Raw genomic sequence first — 14,067 nt, 5'->3', positions numbered from 1 at the left:
TTGACTGCATCTACATGTGGTAGCATGGTATATGTACAGCAGTCCCTGTTTGTAAGATACCGATATTGAACTGGTTTGTCAGGATACCTGAGAAGTACGTTACTGCTGCATGTTCATTCATTCAGAGGCATTTATTGGAGGGGGTGTTCTGCTGCAGGCAGTGTGCTGGTTATTCTTCAAGAACTCAGGCATGTATTAGAGAAAGAGTTGTGAACAGACAAATTATGGTAGGTGGTTGAACCAAGGTGTGCAAATGGAAATATTTTATTTTTTTAAACTAAAAAACTTTTTATTAAAAAAATTTTTTTTATTTTGTATTGGGGGTAGCGAATTGAAATATTTTAGAGAATTTATTCTACCTGTTCTTCTTTCTGGAAATGGACCAGGTCAGAGTACTGTTGTGTAATATTTGTTTAGTGCTATAACATATAACGGATTGGATTTTATGACCGTAATGGATTCTAGTATATCGGTTAATCTTTTAAATGACTTTAGTCATTAAATAGTTTAGATGTAAATTTCAGTTCTCTTTCGTTTCTTTGTTCACACTTCACTAATGTTCTTTTGCATAGTAGTTTCCAAAGTTCTGAGGTTGTTTAACCTTATTGTGGCGAGTGTATATATGTGAGCACGCCTGAGGCTTGGTGCGGTGTTATGCCTCCATGACATTTTCCTGATGGGACTCTTGAAGCCTGTACTACAAAATGTGTTTTAACAGAAGGAGATAAGTATTTGTCTAGTTATTAGAAACCAAACAGTTATGGTAGGTATATGGCTTGCTGTTTAGCCTGAATTGGAACAGTATCATATGATTTTAATATGTATTTTTGTTACCTTGAGAAGTTGAGGAATTTGTACCATGTTTTTCAGAGCTTTTAGCTGAAGCATTCATTTCACTGCAGTTTGCATTTTGGTGTTGAGATGCTAATTGTCAACATCTGTTCGCTGTGTTTTTTAAAATACTGACACAGTACATTTTATTAAAAGGTTAAATGGTCTAGTGTATTCACTCGACTAATGGTTTTGAGATTCCTTCTCACTTAGGTACTTTTAAGATCTTATACAGTGTGTGATTTCTAGGAGAAGGCAGTGGCACCCCACTCCAGTACTCTTGCCTGGAAAATCCCATGGACGGAGGAGCCTGGTAGGCTGCAGTCCACGGGGTCGCTCATGGAGTCAGACATGACTGAAGCGACTTAGCAGCAGCAGCAGCAGCAGTGTGCTTTCTACCTTCTCTTCCCAATGCATATCCATCTATTTTTATCTTTTAACAAATGGAAGTCCTTTTTGGACTAGCCTTAAAAACAAAGAATGAAATAAAACCCTTTAAAAAGCATTTAAAGTATATTTCTACCTTGAAAAATTGGGATTGGCTTAACTAAATGACTTGTCTCTATGCTTCTGTATGTCTTCAAGGCCATCTGATTCCACCTGAACCATACAAGGAACCTGAATTTGGTGGCCCACATATCCTACCCACCAGACACAAAGCCCACTACTCTTAGATATCTACTAGCCATACTTCTGGGTTTTTTCTTTTCTTTCTTTCTTTTTTTTTTTTTGCACTTGTATAAGCTCCCTTGTCCACCCCAAGAACTTTGACAAAGCAAGAGAAAATACACATGCTAGCAAAAGTAATTGCATTGTAAAAATTGCTTTTACATTTAAAATTCCTCAGTTGCTAGCATACTGTGGTTATAAAGTGCAGAGGATTCTTTTTGTTGATTTTTCCACCTTCCTACCCCTAGCATCCATTTCCTCCCAGCAGATTTTCTTCCCTGTATTCTCTCTCCTCCCTTGCAGCCATGTGCTTTAGGGGAAGCCAACCACATCTTCATGCCGAAGAATGGACCTGGTTGGCTAAGAATAATTCCATCCATCTTTACCAGTCTCTAATTTAGGAGAAGAAATGCGATTCAGTTTTGGTCAATGAGAGATTTAAGTTTGCTCTTGGCTTCCTTAAAAGTCCTTCCTCATGCTTTCATTGTGTTTTCTATTCATTATTCTTTTTGGTCAGAGATTAGGTAAAGATAACTTAATAAAACACAACATTTACTATTGTGTCCCTCCCTTTGTTTTTATCCAGAGATCTAGCCCAGGCTTAGGAAAGTTTAACTCCAAGGATTGTTGTTGTTGTTGTTGAGTTGCTAAGTCATGTCTGAATCTTTGAGACCCCATGGACTGCAGCACACCAGGCTTCTCTGTCCTTCAGTATCTCTTGGAGTTTGCTCAAACTCATGGCCATTGAGTCAGTGCTGCTATCTAACCATCTCATCTTCTGCTGCCCTCTTCTCCTTTTGCCTTCAGTCTTTCGCAGTATCAGTCTTTTCCAGTGAGTTGGCTCTTTGCATCAGGTGGCCAAGGTATTGGAGTTTCAGCTTCAGCATCAGCATCAGTCCTTCCAATGAATATTCAGGGTTGATTTCTTTTAGGATTGACTTTGTTTGCTCTCCTTGCTGTCCAAGGGACTCTTAAAAGTCTTTTCCAACACGTAATTTGAGAGCATCAATTCTTCAGCACTTAGCCTTCTTCGTGGTCCAACTCACATCTGCACATGACTACTGGAAAAACCATAGCTTTCACTCTAAGGACCTTTGTCGTCACAGTGATGTCTCTTTGCTTTTTAATACGCTGTCTGGGTTTGTCATAACTTTGCTCCCAAGGAGCTAGTGTCTTTTAATTTCATGGCTGCAGTCACCATCCTCAGTGATTTTGGAGCCCGAGAAAAGAAAATTTGTCACTGCTTCTACTTTTTCCTCTTCTTTTTGCCATGAAGTGATGGGACCAGATGCCATGATCTTAGTTTTTTTAATGTTGAGCTTCAAGCCAGCTTTTTCACTCTCCTCTTTCACCCTCATCAAAGGCTCTTTAGTTCTTCTTCACTTTATGCCATTAGAGTGGTATCACCTGCATACCCGAGGTTGTTGATATTTCTCCCGACAATCTGATTCCAGCCGGTGATTCATCCAGCACAGCATTTCGCATGATGTACTTTGCATATAAGTTAAATAAACAGGGTGACAGCATGCAGCCTTGTCTTACTTCTGTCCCAGTTTTGAACCAGTCGGTCGTTCCACGTAAGTTCTATCTGTTGCTTCTTGACCTGCATACAGATTTCTCAGGAGGCAGGTAAGGTGGTCTGGTATTACCATCTCTTTAAGAATTTTCCACAGCTTGTGATCCACACAGTCAAAGGCTTTAGTGTAGCCAGTGAAGCAGAAGTAGATGTTTTCTGGAATTCTGTTGCTTTCTCTGTGATCCAGAGAATTTGTTGTTAGTTTGATCTCTGGTTCCTCTGCCTTCTCTAAACCCAGCTTGTACATCTGGAAGTTCTCAGTTCACGTACTGCTGAAGCCTAGCTTGCAGGATTAGCTCCAAGGATACCCCTTGGTGTATGGGGTAGAACTGTTAGGAAAACAGTTAAAATCTTCCAAGTGTGATTTGGTTTTTCATATCCTGGTGAAGAAGGAAACCTGGCTGGGCTACATAAATGGTTTATAGAAAACCATTTAAACAGATAAGGTTTTGAAAAATGTTTTAAGCAAGCATTACCTGAATTGGAGCAATGACTTGGGAGGCATGATCAGAATCCTAAGGAAGAGTGTGAATGGAAAGTGGGGAACCATATGTACATTTTTTAAACCCAGATTTTATTTTGGAATCACTTTAGGTTTATAGAAAAGAAGCAGAATAGTACAAGGAGTTTCTGTTGTACTTTTTACCCAAATCTCTCCCTAATGTTAATGTCTTACATAATCGTGGTAACATTTTGTCACATCTAAGAAGTTAACATTGGTATGAATTCAACTGCAGACTTTGTTTGGATTTCACAAAACTTTTCCACCAATATCCTTTTTCGGTTCCAGAATACCACACTGCATTTAGATCATGTATGATTTTGATAAATAGATTGGGGTTTTCAGTGAGCTTTTTCTGTGCCATGTATGTGGTCCAGTAATCCTCTCTGACCAGTGCTGAGGAAAGTCATTGACCTTGAGAATAAACAGTACCACATAGGTGGTTTTTGTAGCCTTTGATGCTCAAAGCACTGTTAAGCCAGTGGAAGAGTTGGCTTTGCTCCCAGGAGGGTGGTGTGACGTTTCCTGAGAAGCTTAAGAGCTGATCCTGATTGTGGGTCCCTTCTTAGCTTCTACTAAAACTGTGTGTTTACCTCGTAGATTTTACTACATGGAACTATCCCCAGTTATTTCTTGTCTTCCTCTTTACTAAACTGTGTGTCTCCAAGGCGTCAGGGACTGTCTTACTTATTTTGGAATCTAGGAGGCCTGGCTTGCTGCAGTCCATGGGATTGCAAAGAGTCAGACATGACTTGGCAACTGAACAACAACAACAACCATCCAGCATGTTGCTTGGCATGTAGTAGGTTCTTAATACACACCTGAAACTAGTAAGTCCTCATTTGGTAACATTGATTAGTTATTAGGTCAACAGAAGTTTTGTTTTGAATGCCACATGTGTTGAGTTTCTCCTTCAAACTGAGCCCTCTTAAGTGGCCATTTCTGTGGCTAGTTGAGTTTTTCTTTCCAGAATCTTAATCAGAGAAGTATAAAATACTCATTTAAGGTTGCTCTTTCTTCTGAGTATATAAACAATTTATTTCCCTTAAAAAAATGAGTCGAATTGAAAGTAATAGTGGTGTGTGTGTGTGTGCATGTGTGTGTGTATGTGTGTGCGCGCATGTGTGTGCACGTGCATGCATGCAGGTGCTAAGTCACTCAGTGTGTCTGACTCTTTGTGACCCCATGGACTGTAGCCCACCAGGCTCCTCTGTCTGTTGGATTTCCCAGGCAAGAAGACTGGAGTGGGTTGCCTTTCCTCCTCCAGGGGATCTTCCTGACCCAGGGATCAAACCCACGTCTCTTGGTCTCCTGCATTGCCAGGTGGATTCTTCACCACTGCGCCACCCGGGAAGCCCAACAGATGGTAGTAGAGGTAGAAACTGTGTTAGCTTTTGAGCATATGTGTGATAGTTGCAGTTTCACCCCACTGGGCTGTAGATCTGGCTGTTTGCCTGCCATTTCATGCACAGTTAATGAAATAAAAACTTCCTAGATTTATTGAGGGAGACGGCTTGTCAGATTCAGAGAATTAGTTTAAAATTTTTCCTGTTACAACCAAGATTTGGTGGCCCAGGGTCACCTAAGCATAAAAGCTGCCATGGTATGGGAACACAGGGGCCTGTTCTAAATCTGTGGATCGGGTACAGTAGATCAGCTTGGTAAATAGAAAAAAAAAAAAACATAAGGGTAAGAGGGAGTTGTAAATCAGAGCTGCTGTTTTCTTGATTTAAAGTCTGTGACAGGGGCCTAGATGAGCCAGTTTTCTATTTTGTTTCTCTCCAGACGTCCTGTGAAATTAGGAAACGAGCAATGATAACTTCTCATTTCATTTCTCCCTGTTTTAGTCACATTAGCTTTATATACCTATTTCCTCCTTTCTATGAACTATATTTTATTCCAAGGGGCATAGAATAGAAATTCGTATACCCTGTTCATTTAATTTTGAGTCTGAAGAACTCTGGCTTATTTTAAAGAGATTGATATAATGGAATACAAGTTGAATTAAGAAATGTAAAGTTAGCTTTTAAGAACCAATGTCAGGGGTCCAGAAGTTTTATGTCAATTTGAAGAGACCCGAGGGACTAAAATCTTGCCTACATTTAGAAATGCCATTTATTAGATTGAAGAAGGGGAACATCTGTTGAAAGATAAAAATCTTTCCAATTTTGAAATAGACTATAACTTCAATAGTGCTTGGTAATGTGGGAAGTTGATTTTAAAAGAAACAAAGGGATGATAAAATTGTGTGACTAATTATGAGATAAATGGAATGCAGGCGTTTTAAAGAAAAATCTTGTTAAAAACTTTGACGAGATTTTCTTAGATGAAGCTTTTAGATAAAATTTCTAGAAGAAAATCTTTGTGACCTTGAGTTAGGCAAAGATTTTTAAAGAAATCTTTAAGATGCAAGAAAGGACAAACTATAGAAGGAAGAAAAAATTTATAAGTTAGATTTCATCAAGTTAGGAAAGTTAGGAACTTTTACTCATTAAACAGCACTGTTAAGAAAATGAAAACGCAGGTCACAGAAGATATTTGCCAAATGTGCATCTAATAAAGGACTTGTATTCATAACTTAAAAGAACTCTTACAACTTGATAGTAAGAAGACAGCTCAGTTTTTAAAAATGACAGAAGATTTGGGTACCAGAGAAGCTTTATAAATAGCCAACAGGCCCAGGAAAAGATGCTCAGTATTGTTAATTCTCAGGGACATTAAAACCACAGTGAGATACCGCTTCACACCTATTAAAATGAGTAAAATTTAAAAGATTGATAATACCAAGCATAGGTCAATTCAGTAACTGGAGCTCTCATACATTGCTGGTGGAAATGCAAGGTAGTACAGCCACTTTGGAAAATAGTTTGGCAGTTTTCTTATAAATTAAATGTATACTTATTACATGACCTGGCAGTCCCACTTTTAGCTGTTTATCCAAGAAAAATGAAAACATATGTCCACATTACACTTGTATTTGAATGTTTACCCGTAATAGCCCCAACCTGGATAGAATCCAAATGTCCTTTCCTGGGGAATGGATAAACAAACTATGCCCACATAATGGGTGACTCTACAAAGGGGAATGAACTACCGATACAAATAACAGCATGTGTGGAGCTCAAAAGTGTTACATCACGCATGGAAGACTATATTTTCTATGTGATGTCATTTATAGGCATTTTGCAAAAGGCAAAACTATAGCAAAGTAAAGTACATCAGTGGTTGTGCAGGAAGGTGGAGGAGGGGGGCTGACTGCAAAGGGTCTTGAGGAACTTTGGGGATTATGAAATGCTCTGGACCATAATTGTATTTTATATCATTACCTTATACAGTTGTCAAAACTCTTAATTGTATGCTTTAAATTGGTGACTTACTACATATAAATGACACTTTAGGGAAACTGATTTTGACAAGAGATTTGACAAAGAGTTTTTTTTTTTTTTTTTTACTAGTGTAATTATATAGGATTAGAGAATGGGTTTAAAGTTTGGATCTGAATTCGTTATAAACATTAAAATAATTTTGAAATAATAGTATCACTGAACTGAGTTGCAAAGAGCTTACTAGTTATGTGTTGGGTCAAGTTTAAATTAATATTATTCGTAAAAACAGATGGAGATAAAATATAAATTTTACATGAAGAAGTTGAATCAGAGAATGAGAGTTCCAAATAACTAAGGAAAAAAACGTGAGGGCTGATTTTGAATTCCCCCTTCTGGCCTAAATCTTAACTTGGTCTAGTACAATTCACCATCACTTTCTAGGAATAGTCACTTCCTTTTGCCTCCAATAAATTACTTTAAAATTTTTTCTCCTCCGAGTTTCTTCTCATTTTGATTGCTGGCTCCTCTGAGGAGGCAAGGGCAGGACATATCTAATGTTGGTCCCCTCTAGCAGTCTTTCCCCATTTCCCATGTCTTTTGACTGCCCTCCGGATCCTGGTATTTCTAGCTTCAGATGCTGATTTCCACTCGCCTTGTGGATTTTCTTATCTGGATACGTTCTGTTATGTGCCTGCTCAGTTGCTCAATCATGTCCGACCCTGGGACCCCATGGACTAAAGGCTGCCAGACTCCTCTGTCCATGGGATTCTCCAGGCAAGAATACTGGAGTGGGTTGTCATTTCCTCCTCCAGGGGATCTTCCTGACCCATTGACAGGGGATATCCTGTGGACACTTTAAACTTAAGTTCACTTCTGCACTCATTACCTTCCCTCCATATCTGCTCTGTGTCCTTAATTCTCTGTCGTTATTCATCCAAGCTCCCAAGCATAGAAAATCCTGACTTGTCCTTGGCTTCTTGCTCCCCTTGGGCTTTTCTGTCTCGAAGATCACTGATCCTGTTGCTTCTAACAGAAACAAAGCACACTCTGGTCTCTTTCTGTGTCATGACCAGTGCCTAGAAGCTTCCTTGGACGGTATCCTCTTGTCTCTCAGCCGTTGATCTTTCTCTTCAGAGCCTCTTTCACATTGCCCCCAGAGTTACTTCTCTTTAAATGTGTGATCCTGTTAATCCCTTAGTTAAAGAACTTCTCTTGTGGCTTTGTTGCTGTTGCTTAGAGTCTAATCAAATGAAGTCATATTCCTTTAAAATTCCAAATTAAATACTTCTAAGCTCTCATTCTTCCTATCCCAAGAATGTCTCTCACTCCCCACCCATTTTGGAGGTTCTTGATGCATCAGTATTCCTGGATAAGAAGGTAGGCTCTGGGATCACATTGCCTGGTTCCTTCAGTTGTCAACTTAGTGACCACAGACAAGTTATTTTAGCTGTCTGTACCTCCGTTCCCTAATCTATAAAATAGGCATCATATGACAGTTAAATGAGATGACCCATGAAATACTTCAAACAGCGCTGACATGTAGTAAGTTCTCAGTAGAGGTGGATTCTTGTTTTTATCATCATACTGGAAAAAGAATTCAGAAAACTTAGTGTTTTGGATTGTTGCTGTCATTGGTTCAAAATGAGATTTCTCTGGATCTCTCCATCTTTCCTGATGAGGCGAGAATAGAAATGAAAGCTGTGTAACTTGGCTGAACCAAATTCCCTCAGGTACACTCAGTGCTATCTTCCTTATTTATTTGGGTTGGGTGGCTTGGGCACAAAATGCCATCATAACCTGGCAGGCCCGAAGCCTGGGTAGCACATCTAGCCATATCCCCTGGGGCTCTCCTGTGGTGCCAAGTCACCTGGGCCTAGTTTCCAGTCTCAACAGGTCTTCCCTTCCCTTGTATTCCAAGTCTTGCTCCCCAAGGGCAGCTGAATTCCTTCCTTTTCTCAGTGCATCTCCATGTTATACCTGAGGCAACAGAAGAGAAGCTGAATAGCTTGTTCAGGATCCCTTAATTGTAAAATACATGCTCTTGACCGCTGCACTGTGCTGTACTTAGTTTCAGGCACCCGGTTTAGCCCCATGGTTTTCCAAGCACTTTGCTTTCATAATGCTTTTCATCACTCTCTCTTGACTCAGTACTTGTACTTAGGCTGTTCCCTCTACCTAGGATCCTGGTGGTGGTTGTTTCTTCCCTGCCTTGCAATCGGCCTACTCATTGTTAGGTAACAGCCCCATTACCACTCCTGTGAAGACCCCCACTCAGGCAAGATAACCTCTCTCCTTCCTTTGCCTTCCACACATTGTTTTTTTCCTGTTTTGTACCCTTGCTACATTGTATTATCTGACTCCTGCACTGGACAGGGTTAATGGAGGTTAAGAAAAGACTTTGTCTTACTTATCCTTGTGACTTTAGCTTTTAGCACACAGTCTTTAAAAAAAAATGAAATGAATGAAGAATGAATGATACAGAAGAAACTAAAAATGTTACTTTGCCAACAAAGGCCCGGCTAGTGAAGGCTATGGTTTTTCCAGTAGTCATGTATGGATGTGAGAGTTGGACTGTAAAGAAAGCTGAGCGCCAAAAAATTGATGCTTTTGAACTGTGGTGTTGGAGAAGACTCTTGAGAATCCTTTGGACTGCAAGGAGATCCAACCAGTCCATCCTAAAGGAGATCAGTCCAGGGTGTTCATTGGAAGGACTGATGTTGAAGCTGAAACTCCAATAGTTTGGCCACCTGATGCAAAGAGCTGACTCATTTGAAAAGACTCTGATGCTGGGAAAGATTGAGGGCAGGAGAACGGGACAGCAGAGGATGAGATGGTTGGATGACATCACCGACTCAGTGAACATGAGTTTGGGTAAACTCTGGGAGTTGGTGTTGGACAGGGAGGCCTGGTGTGCTGCAGTCCACGGGGTCTCGAAGAGTCGGATACGGCTGAGTGACTGAACTGAACTTAAAGATGTTAGTAGTGAATTTGCTAAAACTGTGTTTAAGGTAAGAGAAAATACAGATGTCTAGGGATGGAGGAACATAGAAAAAATAAAATGTGAGTATATGAAATGAGTGGTAATGGGGTAGTATACCAGTAAGTTGAAAGGGGGTTGTAGTGCTTTTTCAGAATTTTCAGCTCAGGTACCTCTAATGGTAGAGGACAGTGGGTGTGTAACCCTCTGGGGGCTGGGAACAGAGCCTGAAGTCGCCTTTCTGCCTCAGTGATAAAAAGCATATGAATGTTTTGAACATGTCCATGTTCGTGTCCATGTTTTATCTTTAGAAATTCATGCACATTTTGCATTCTATTTTGTTATCTAAATGAGTTTGTTATAACATGAAAATACTTTTTTCTCCCCATCCACCTCATCCTCTGATAGCTGGATGCAAGTGGGAATGTGTCCATTTATCCTCTGTCTCCTACCACATTCTGGCATGCCCCAGTGCCCAGATCGAGGAACACGGAATGGGTGATAGTCTAATACAGCAGCATTCTAGCTTTCTGTTTGGGGGGATCGTCTAGCTTGGGAGTATTATGTCATGGAACCGAGGAGGGTGAGCTCACCCTGTTCTGACTAACGAGGCTGTTCCTGGAGGGCTGCAGTCATTTGGAGGCACCTCATTACCAGATCGCTGGGGAGCAGCTGGAGAGAGTTCACAGAAGACCCACAGGAATGATTAAGAGACTGGAGGGGCTGATGGATGAGGAAAGAATACAAATGAAAACTATAACTTGGCTGAACCAAGGTCGCAGGAATACACAACTGTATAAATATCTCAAGAGTATAAACTTGACGGGGGAGGGTCGTCTTTTATGGTGGGATTTAGTGGTGGGGAGAATAAACCAAGGGTGAAATTTAAGCAAAGGAAAAGGTAAACTAATAATCTCAAGTGTCTGATAGTGCACTTTATTTCTTGGAACATCCTCAGTTGGGCCACTCTAACTTGCAGGCCTTTGGCTAATTGAATGATTTGTGTTTTTTATTCGACTTCCCTGGACTTGCGGTCGGCACTTCTCTGTGTAGAGAATGCTGGAGACTAACATCTTACAAAGCACGCATCTTTCTCTTGTCCTGACTCACGCTGTGGGACTCAGTGGTTATTATTTGGGACTCCTATGTGCTGCCTATCTCTTTATCCCTTTATGGACCAGAATTCTGAAGTGGACTTTCACATACTTTTTTTAAAATTAATTTTTTATTGGATTATAGTTGATTTACGATATTGTGTAAGTTTCAGGTGTACAGCAGAGTGGATCAGTTATACATGTACGTCTATCCACTGTTTTAGATTTTTTTTCCCACGTAGGTCATTACTGAGTCCTGACTATAGAGTTCCCTGTACTCTACAGGGATCACAGCTTTTTAGAACAGCACTTTAAAAGTAGCGACAGAGTCAGTATGTATGGCAATAATTTTAGAAATCCAGGTATAGTATTTGGTCCCTGAGGTACTCATTGGTTTTAGGAAATTGTAGCCTTGATGAAATCTAAGCATGATTGTATGAAGCACATACTTTGGGAAATGGTTGTATAAAATGCCTATTTGGGGTATGGAAGGCATAAAACTTTTAAATGACGGTTGAAATTAGCCAGGAGACACATTTGCATAAAATCACCAGTTTTATAGCTGTTTTCTTAAGAGGGGACAGTAGAACTGGAAGGTGATTTTAATGCTTTTTTTTGATACATAAAAATGAGTTTATTAATACTACACATTTATGTAACTTTAAAACTAAGTCATCTATACCAGAAAACTTTTTCTGTAGACAGTCAGATAGGAAAGCTTTGTAGACCATACATCTCTGCTGCAACTACTCAACTCTGTGTTGTAGTTCAAAGGCAGTCAAAGATAGAATGTAAACGAAGGAACTTGGCTGCATTCATTCTTTCTGACAAAACTTTTTTTTTTTTTTAAACAAAACCCAGTGACTGTCTGGATTCGGCCTGCAGGCTGTAGTTTGCCAACTTCTCCTGCTATAGACCCTTGTTGCTCCTGAAAGCATGGTCTGCAAACCAGCAGTGTCAGCATCACCCGTGAACCTCATAGAGAGGTGCAGAATAGTAGGTGCCTTCTCAGGCTGGCTGCTCTAGAGTCAAGGCCATGCTTCCTGAATTTTAACATGCATAGGAATCACCTGGGGAACTTGTAAAAGTATGGACTCTGAGATGACTTTGAACACCATGTTAGTCACTGGGAGGCAAAGATGAGTAAGACCCAGTAAGTGTCCTCAGGGAGTCTACAGTTCATTAGGAGAGACTACTGTATAAACAAATAATTATAATACAGACTAATGAATGCTTCAGTAGAGGTATCTTCAGCATAGGAGTATCACAAAGGAGGAAGTGATTGGTTCTGCCTGGTGTGGGGAGTGCTCAGAGGGTCTTAGGAATTGGACCAGGAAAGGGGCCGGGGGCTTGAATTGAGTCTTGAAGCTCACTAGAAGCACTGAAGCATGGGGAACAGAGGTAAGTGTGGCAGTTCTTGTGGGGCACCATAAAGATGATGTAAGATCTAGGAGTTACTTGATATAATAATCAAATAGCTGATCATAGGGTTGGAGACCCGCTAAGATCATTATGAGTAGAAATAAAAGTTCAGTACATTCTATTATATCTAACTAGTTGTAAAATACTGTTTCCCTGCTTGAAAAATAAAGATCTCTTGCCTGTTCTCTCCCTTTTTTAGGAAAAAAAAAAAAAAAAAACAGTATTTGTTCAGAAATAGAAACTTCTTATATGTTTTCCTATCATGAAGAATTTGGGGGACTTCCCTGGGAGTCCAGTGGTTAGGACTCTGCTTCCACTGCAGGGGGCACGGATTCAATCCATCCCACATGCCACATGGTGAGACCAAAAAGAAAAAGAGAATTTAGAAAACACTGAAAGGTACAGTTAGGAAAAAAAAAAATGTCTGTAATTCCAGACACCAAGAAATGACCACTATGAACATTTTTATATTGCTCTTCCCAGTCTTCTTTATATAATGTAATATTTTAACAGTTGAACTCATGTAAATAATTTTGTGCTTGCTTTTTCATTTAACATTTTTTGAGTGATTCACTGTGGTGTTGTTCCTTAAAAGTGTCGTTTTTTAAATGCTTATATTACATTCTGATGGATCTCTTATAGTTTATGTAATTCTTGTTTGTGGCTCGTTTGAACTGGTTCCAATTGCTAGCTGACCCAGGTTTTGGCTGATGTACTTGGCAAGTCTGTCACCATATTTTAAAATAATAACACATGCTTATTTATTTTTCATTATAAAAGTTTGCCAACTTGTTTGATCTGGTGGCTTTCACCCATTCTGTTCTTTTGCTCTTGTTAGCATTTTTTAATTTTGTTTCTTAGTTTCCCATTATAAAAAGGCAGTAGAGTGGTCATCCAAAGCATGGCATCTGAGTCCACGTTGTCTGGGTTTGACTCGAGTCTGCTATGTACTGTGGTAATCTTGAGAAAGTTCCTTGAGAGAATGCCTCAATTTCCTAATTTGTAAAATAGAGACAGTTGTATCTATGTCTTAGGGTTGTGAGTTAGTACATGTGAAGGACTGAGGACAGCTTCTGCCATGTGGAAAGGGACTGTCTCTTTTCAGTTGGTGATCAGTAGTTTCTTGTTCTAGCAAGAACTCCTTTTCTGCTACATTTAGTTCATGAATATCTTTGGTCAGTAAAGATTGACTGTACTCAACTTTATTACTCGGTGTCTTTATCTTGAATGTTCACAGAAAACTCCCCCTCACCTGAAGTAGCAAATTTTACTAAAGTTTTAAAGATAAAGTCAGTACTAAAAGTAAAGATAAAATCAGTATTGTTTAACCCTGTCTTTGAAATGCATACATAGGCACAAAGGGAGCAAACTCTATATAGGCTGACTGATCAGGTTATTTTTTTAATTACTTTTTAGTTGGATGATTAGATTTTCAAGCTCTTGGGTGGTTTCCCCTTTCCAGCTGAGTGTTACCTTGGTTCCTTATTCATGACTTATAAGGCCCCCTGCGACCCAGCCCCACGTATCGTCTCCTTTCATTTCTCTTCATCTTGTTCCCAGTCCCATTAAAGTGAAACTGGTTGTGTGGTTGGGAAGAGACTCACTCTTAAGTCTGTGCTCTGGTTTGCTTCTACTGAAGGGTTGGAATCAACTGAAGTGCCAGAGCTCCT

At 39.8% G+C, this 14,067-nt stretch overlaps 1 protein-coding gene across 10 annotated transcripts in view; it reads left to right on the top strand.

Annotated features, from left to right (window-relative positions):
- Positions 1 to 14,067, top strand: part of AREL1 (apoptosis resistant E3 ubiquitin protein ligase 1) — a 48,321-nt gene that overhangs the window by 2,905 nt on the left and 31,349 nt on the right. The window lies entirely within an intron of this gene.

The sequence above is a fragment of the Ovis aries genome, chromosome 7, assembly GCF_016772045.2.
Source record: "Ovis aries strain OAR_USU_Benz2616 breed Rambouillet chromosome 7, ARS-UI_Ramb_v3.0, whole genome shotgun sequence".
In the NCBI taxonomy this organism is placed as follows: Eukaryota; Metazoa; Chordata; class Mammalia; order Artiodactyla; family Bovidae; genus Ovis; species Ovis aries.
The sequence above is the reverse complement of the archived record's forward strand: the minus strand, read 5'-3'. Positions and strand labels throughout refer to the sequence as shown.